The sequence below is a fragment of the Oryx dammah genome, unplaced genomic scaffold (assembly GCF_014754425.2).
Source record: "Oryx dammah isolate SB20612 unplaced genomic scaffold, SCBI_Odam_1.1 HiC_scaffold_28, whole genome shotgun sequence".
In the NCBI taxonomy this organism is placed as follows: domain Eukaryota; kingdom Metazoa; phylum Chordata; class Mammalia; order Artiodactyla; family Bovidae; genus Oryx; species Oryx dammah.
In genome coordinates, this window is record NW_024070212.1 from 19135811 (window position 1) to 19144017 (window position 8207).

The window sequence follows — 8207 nt, forward strand, 5'->3', positions numbered from 1 at the left end:
TAATGCATTGCCCATATTTTATCTAATTCAGATTGATATTCCTCACACCTGCTCCAGATTAAGAGACAGTTCCTGAAGAGGTAGCAGGAACTTTAAATTGTCTAAGTTCATGTCTATGATATGAAAAATGGATGGGATAATGTCATCAGTATATCATAAACTGAATTTAAACTAATCTTTGGTTCCCTTGTCACAAAATACACTTTAAAGAAAAAGAATTGCTCACTATAAAAACATGGTAATAACATATGACTATCATCAAAACTGTAGAAAAACATTGTAGTTGAAAAGTGTTACAGCACTTCCCTGGTGATCCAGTGTCTAAGCCTCTGAGCTCCCAATGTAGGGGCCTGGGTTCAATCTCTGGTCAGAAAGCTAAGTCCCACATGCCACAAGTAAGACCCTGCCCAGACAAATAAATAAATGAATATTTTCTTTAAGTATTTTTAAATTTTTATTTGCCCACAATTTTTCAAGCACTGTAAATGGAACAAAAACATAGGTTCTTAATCTTTGTCAGTTGATTAAACCTATGGGTACCTTCTCAGAAGTGTTTTTAAATCCTTAAAATAAAATTCATAGGACTACAAAGGCTACTGATTATATTAAAATATAGTTCTTAAAATTTTTGAATATAAATTTGTGCTATAGAAATAAACATGCTTCTTTTAAAATGCATTAAATAACAAGAGCTCATGACTATCTTAATTTTGAAATAGTGACAAATATAAATGATATTTGAAGGTATCTGAAAAAAACTGTAATATGGTATAGAAATACCTGAGTTTTCTTTTAGTGACAGAATTACAAGTATTATTATTACTGTGGTTTATGGACTATGTTCAGGATTGAAGGAAATGCTTTCAATTAGAGATTACTAAAAATAAAGGTATCATTTTTTTCCTCCATAAAAATCCACAAATTTTATGAATTCTATCCATAGATCCTTTAGGAATCTGTGGATCCTAGGTGAAGAACCTCTGAACTAGTAAGTAGAATAATGAAATATATAACAAAAATCTTTATTGTATGTCTAACACAAAGGGGAATTTTCAGCCATAAGTAATTTTAAACTTACAGAAATAAAGAGCCTTTTTTAGAAAATAAAAAGCTTACACAAAGGAAAGTTCAAATCAAAAAAGAAATTAAAAATATTCTGGAAGCTGTATATAGGGTGATTTGAAGAAAATAAAAAGAATAGTAGCTAGAAAATACTATAGTAAGTATACACGTGTGGTGATAAAAGTGAAAGTTACTCAGTCGTGTCCGACTCTTTGTGACTCCATAGACTGTCATTGCAATTCTCCAGGCCAGCATACTAAATTGGTAGCCTTTCCCTTCTCCAGGGGATCTTCCCAACCCAGGGATCGAACCCAGGTCTCCTGCATTGCAGGCAGATTCTTTACCAGCTAAGCCACAAGGGAAACCATAAGGAAAGCCCAGGAATACTATAGTGGGTAGCTTATCCCTTCTCCAGGGGATCTTCCCAACCCAGGAATCAAACCGGGGTCTCCCACGTTGCAGGTAGATTCTTTACCAATTGAGTTATGAAGGAAGCCTGTGGTGATAAAAACCCTGGACAAATGTAATAACTGTGAAAAAAGGAAAAAAATAGAAACAAATCAAGAACAAAGAGCACATCTAGGATTTAAATGGATAATAAAGGTAAAGAAACAAGAGTATTTAAGCATTCCAGAACTAGGAATCCACTGAACAATCCCGTTAAAAACATATAAGAAAGGGACTCCCCAGTGGCTCAGTGGTAAAGAATACACCTGCCAATGCAAGAGACATGGGTTCGATCCCTGGTCCAAGACGATCCCACATGCCACAGAGCAAGAAACCCCGTGTGCCACAACTACTGAGCTGCATTGTAGAGCCTGGAAATCAGAACTACTGAGCCCATGTGCTACAACCACTGAATCCCCTGCAGAGAGCCATACTCTGCAACAAGAGAAGCCACCACAATAAGAAGCTGGCACACCACAAGGAAGAGTAGCCCCTGCTCATGCAACTAGAGAAAAGCCCTTTCGGCAATGAAGATTCAGCACAGCCAAAAATCAATAAATAAAAATTATTTTTAAAATATAAGAAAAATATGAAGACAGACATTATTTCTTTGAAAAGAATGATCCTTTTCTTACTCTTCCCTAGATGAGAATCTTGTTGATGCATCATATACACATTTACACTCTAACTTACGTGTCTATCTTTAAAAACAAAAATAAAAGCAGCCCTTAAGCATACAACTATTCAAGATGAATCAATGTATCTTTGCTGATGCCTCCCACCCCACTGAGTTCAGTTCAGTTCAGTTCAGTCGCTCAGTTGTGTCTGACTCTTTGCGACCCCATGAATTGCAGCACACCAGGCCTCACTGTCTGTCACCAACTCCCGGAGTTCACTTAGACTCACGTCCATCCAGTCAGTGATGCCATCCAGCCATCTCATCCTCTGTCATCCCCTTCTCCTCCTGCCCCCAATCCCTCCCAGCATCAAAGTCTTTTCCAGTGAGTCAATTCTTCGCATGAGGTGGCCAAAGTACTGGAGTTTCAGCTTTAACATCATTCCTTCCAAAGTAATCCCAGGGCTGATCTCCTTCAGAATGGACTGGTTGGATCTCCTTGCAGTCCAAGGGACTCTCAAGAGTCTTCTCCAACACCACAGTTCAAAAACATCAATTCTTTGGCGCTCAGCCTTCTTCACAGTCCAACTCTCACATCCATACATGACCACAGGAAAAACCATAGCCTTGACTAGACGGACCTTAGTCGGCAAAGTAATGTCTCTGCTTTTGAATATGCTATCTAGGTTGGTCATAACTTTTCTTCCAAGGAGTAAGCGTCTTTTAATTTCATGGCTGCAGTCACCATCTGCAGTGATTCTGGAGCCCCCCAAAATAAAGTCTGACACTGTTTCTACTGTTTCCCCATCTATTTCCCATGAAGTGATGGGACCGGATGCCATGATCTTCGTTTTCTGAATGTTGAGCTTTAAGCCAACTTTTTCACTCTCCTCTTTCACTTTCATCAAGAGGCTTTTTAGTTCCTCTTCACTTTCTGCCATAAGGGCCACCCCACTACCAACCTTCAATTCATCCTCCTACCAACCAGAGTGAGCCTTTGAACATACAAATTAGATAATATCATTTCCAATTGTAATCATTTAATATCTCCCATTACACCTTTGAGGAGGCACAAATTTCTTAATGCAGACTATTCAATTCTGCATATCCTGGCTTTCTTTTCTCATCTGGAGACAGTTTTATATATTTGCTATGCTTTTATCATAGTGGCCTTCCTTCAGTTTCTGAAGTATTTTCTACTTTAGGGCCTTTGCAAGTATTATTTTCTCTGCCCAAAATACTTCTCCATACCCCTTTTCTGGTTGTAACTCAAAAGACATATCCTCGACGAGATCTTCCATGACCCTCCTTCCTATCTAAATTAAGCTTCTCTGCTCTTGACTTTCTCATTGAATTCAGTGTTTTTCTGCCATAACACTTACATCAAATTGTAATTACATATATATTGATGTATGTTTCTCAAGAGGCAGGTCAGGTGGTCTGGTATTCCCATCTCTTTCAGAATTTTCCACTTTATTGTGATCCACACAGTCAAAGGCTTTGGCATAGTCAATAAAGCAGAAATAGATGTTTTTCTGGAACTCTCTTGCTTTTTTCCATGATCCAGTGGATGTTGGCAATTTGATCTCTGGTTCTTCTGCCTTTTCTAAAACCAGCTTGAACATCTGGAAGTTAACGGTTCACATATTGCTGAAGCCTGGCTTGGAGAATTTTGAGCATTACTTTACTAGCGTGTGAGATGAGTACAATTGTGCGGTAGTTTGAGCATTCTTTGGCGTTGCCTTTCTTTGGGATTGGAATGAAAACTGACCTTTTCCAGTCCTGTGGCCACTGCTGAGTTTTCTAAATTTGTTGGCATATTGAGTGCAGCACTTTCATAGCATCAGCTTTCAGGATTTGAAATAGCTCAACTGGAATTCCATCACCTCCCCTAGCTTTGTTTGTAGTGATGCTTCCTAAGGCCCACTTGACTTCACATTCCAGGATGTCTGGCTCTAGGTGAGTGATCACACCATTGTGTAGGAGAGCTTAAACAGGAAGACAGAACACAAACTTGTCCAAAGAGAAAAAGTCAATATAAGTCAGCACCTGGATAAGAAGTCACCTAAGCAGCCATTGTCATAAAACTAACATATATCACATCCATTCTCCTAAGGGTTCATTTATATTTACCTGTAAGTCATTTGTTCTCCTCTAAGTTCCCCTCTGTCTCTCTCTATCCCCTGTTAAGATGGCATATGAACTTTACATTCTAACCACATCCTTGAGTCACATTTCTTTATGAATTCCCATACAAATATATATAATTAAATCTGTGGGTTTTTTTTTTCTATTGCCAATCAGATTGTTGTCAGCTTAATTTTCAGACCCCAAGTATTAGACTAAGAGGGTAGAGGAAAAGTTTTCCTTCCCTAACAATTTCAAATAACAAATAAATTGTATAAAAATTGATCAGTAGAATATAGATATGTGTATGTTGGCAGTGCTTGTGTAATATAATTAAGAATTTATCAGTTTCTAGACAGCAAAAATGCTATGTTCCCTGGAGTACCTAACAGCTATTATTAAACAATTCAGAGGCATATGCAAAATGGTACTGTGATTAACACCATGCATAGTTGAAGATTGTTTTATGGTGAATATCTGTAAAAGCTGAACTTCTTGGTCTCAATCAACATTTTAAAAGAAGTAATAGATTTATCAAGAGCCTCACTTTAGGCTCAGTTTTATCAATAGTTTCATCAAGAGCCTTTTGATGAAAGTGAAAGAGGAGAGTGAAAAAATTGGCTTAAAACTCAGCATTCAAAAAACTAAGATCATGGCATCCGGTCCCATCACTTCATGGCAAATAGATGGGGAAACAATGGAAACAGTGACAGACTTTATTTTCTTGGGCTCCAAAATCAGTGCAGATGGTTACTGCAGTCATGAAATTAAAAGATGCTTACTCCTTGGAAGAAAAGCTATGACCAACCTAGACAGTATATTAAAAAGCAAAGACATTACTTTGCCAACAAAGGTCAGGCTAGTCAAGGCTATGGTTTTTCCAGTAGTCACGAATGGATGTGAGAGTTGGACCATAAAGAAAGCTAAGCGCTGAAGAATTGATGCTTTTGAACTCTGGTGTTGGAGAAGACACTTGAAAGTCCTTTGCATTGCAAGATCAAACCAGTCAATCCTAAAGGAAATCAGTCTTGAATATTCATTGGAAGGGCTGATGCTGAAGCTGAAACTCCAATACTTTGGCCACCTGATGCGAACATTGGAAAAGACCCTGATGCTAACATTGGAAAAGACCCTGATGCTGGGAAAGATTGAAGGCAGGAGGAGAAGGGGACAACAGAGGATGAGATGGTTGGATGGCATCACCAACTCAATGGACATTAGTTTGAGTACATTCCAGGAGCTGGTGATGGACAGGGAAGCCTGGGGTGCTGCAGTCCATGGGGTCACAAAGAGTCAGACACAACTGAGTGACTGAACTGAACTGACTGAATAGTTTTACGTCAATGATAATTATTTTAGTTGTTTCTTCTAGTATTTACCTTCTGATAGATTTGTATTGCTATTTTTTACTTATCAATTTTAAATGGTATCTGTATGCTTATTATTATGCTTGTTGATATTTTAGATCTCTTGGACCAACACCACCCATTTCTCCACTCTCATCCTCAAAACAGAGCCATTGATACAGTTGATTAAACCAGTAGTTAGATATTGCACTGAAGGGGGTCAATGTGCCAACCCTAAATGTGCCATTCTGCTGTATTGCCTATTTTGAGTTAAAGGCACTTGAAAAACAGTGACTGCACAAAGGACATTCTGATCTTTCTTCTTTTTCTTAAAAGTAGGAGATCAAATTCCCATAGGAAAGATGTCCTTTCTCTACCAGAAGGAAAGAAACATTCTTTATCAAGGAAATGCTGAAATAAATCTGTACAAACTTTGTTTAACCCTCACCTTCCTAGTCATTTCTCTACTCATTTACCGATCCCAATGCATCCCCCCTTTGCCTAGTCACATTTTCACAATTTTACTACTTGCCAAATCAATACATAAGCATTCAACTCTGCTTCTTTGGGTCCTCACTTTTCTTGTGAAGACTCCCATGTACCTGTAAAAAACATGTCATCTACGCCAAAACCAATACAGAATTGTAAAGTAAAAATTAAAAATAAAAAAAAAAAAACAAAAAAAAACCATATAGTTAAAACTTGTATGTTTTCTGCTGTTGATCTGCCTTCTGTCAGTTTAATTCATAGGCGCAGCCAGAAACTCTAACAACTCTAACAGAGGAGAAATTATTCCTCCCCTACAACATTATTATGATTCTATCATTCACAGATGAGCTATTTACTTTTTCACATGTTTTTTCGTTTTTTTTGTATAGTTGTTAGTGACTCAAAAATAAATTTAATATGAAGCACTGTATTGTAGGGCTTTCCATGTGGTGCTAGTGGTAAACAACCTGCCTGTCAATGCATGAGATATGAGACTCAGGTTCAATCCCTGGATGGAGAAGATCCCCTGGAAGAAGACACAGCAACCCACTCCAATATTCTTGCCTGGAGAATCCCATGGACAGAGGAGCCTGGCGGGCTACACAGGGTCACACAAAGTCAGACACAACTGAAGAAACTTAGCACACATGCGCTGTGTCCTAAAGTTAATATGTCATCATTAGATGGTCCAGTGACTGCCCATCTGCCAGCACTGAAATTACTTGTGAGCTCATCTCAGGAAACCAATTTTACCCTAAAATAGAGTAATACTTGTGTTATCCTCACAAAATTCTTGGAAGAAGCAAAATAAAGTAACAGAAAGATGAGGTAATGAATGTGAAAGTTCTTTGTAAACTGTTGACCTGAAACAGACTGACGATATTTTTCCAGCAAAGATGGGTTTATTTGGGGTCAGCAGAAAATTGCAATTCCAATGGTTTGCAACCAGGGCCAGCCATGTGCAAATCCTTAAGTAGCATAGGGAGGAGAATGCTTTTACAGAGAGAAACTGGAAGTTGGGAAGGCCACGGTAAACAAAGATTCTATGACTTTTCATTGGCTGAATCCGTGTAAGGAAAGAAGTGAAGTCCTTCTTCCTATTGACCTCTGCTGTCTCTCAGGGCATGAGAACTCTCCATTCTGATCTCCCAACTTCATTTAAGTGAGACTTCTGTTTAATTTTTTACAAAACATTATGTGTGAAAGTGAAAGTGAAGTTGTGTCTGACTCTTTGCCACCCTGTGGACTGTAGCCTACCAGGCTCCTCTGTCCATGGGATTTCCCAGGCAATAGTACTGGAGTGACACGACTGAGCGACTTCACTTTCACTTTTCACTTTCATGCATTGGAGAAGGAAATGGCAACCCACTCCACTGTTCTTGCCTGGAGAATCCCAGGGACGGGGGAGCCTGGTGGGCTGCCGTCTATGGGGTCACACAGAGTCAGACACAACTGAAGTGACTTAGCAGCAGCAGCAGTACTGGAGTGGATGGCCATTTCCTTCTCCAACATTGAGTGTAAGTGAAATAAAAAGCAAAATAATCAGACCAGGGGATTTTCACTATTTTTGACCCTGAATACAGAGTTTTAGTCTTCATTCCTCTCTGAATTGACTGTGACAAAAGCTTTTCATATCTAGGGTGGCTGTTTTCTAACTGGTAAGGCAGGTAGACCCACCAAAGACTATGAATTACTAATATATGTCTACACTACTGACACTACTTGGATATATGCTGCTAAGTCGCTTCAGTCGTGTCCGACTCTGTGCGACCCCATAGACGGCAGCCCACCAGGCTCCCCCGTGCCTGGGATTCTCCAGGCAAGAACATTGGAGTGGGTTGCCATTTCCTTTTCCAATGCATGAAAGATATATATAACAATCTGCAAACTAAGTTTGTATTACTAGACAATCTTTAACTACCTACCAGCTCTGAGTATTATTTTGCTTCTAAATGAGACATTAATTACACTCAAGCTATCACTGTCCCCATAGCACAGACACAGCAAAGTAGAAATATCTAGATAGGAGACTGCTAGAGCAACTGTTGGCTGAAGACACAGGAGACTGTAAGATGGGAAGGCATGCAATATGTGGTAGATCCCGTAACAAAACAAAAGTG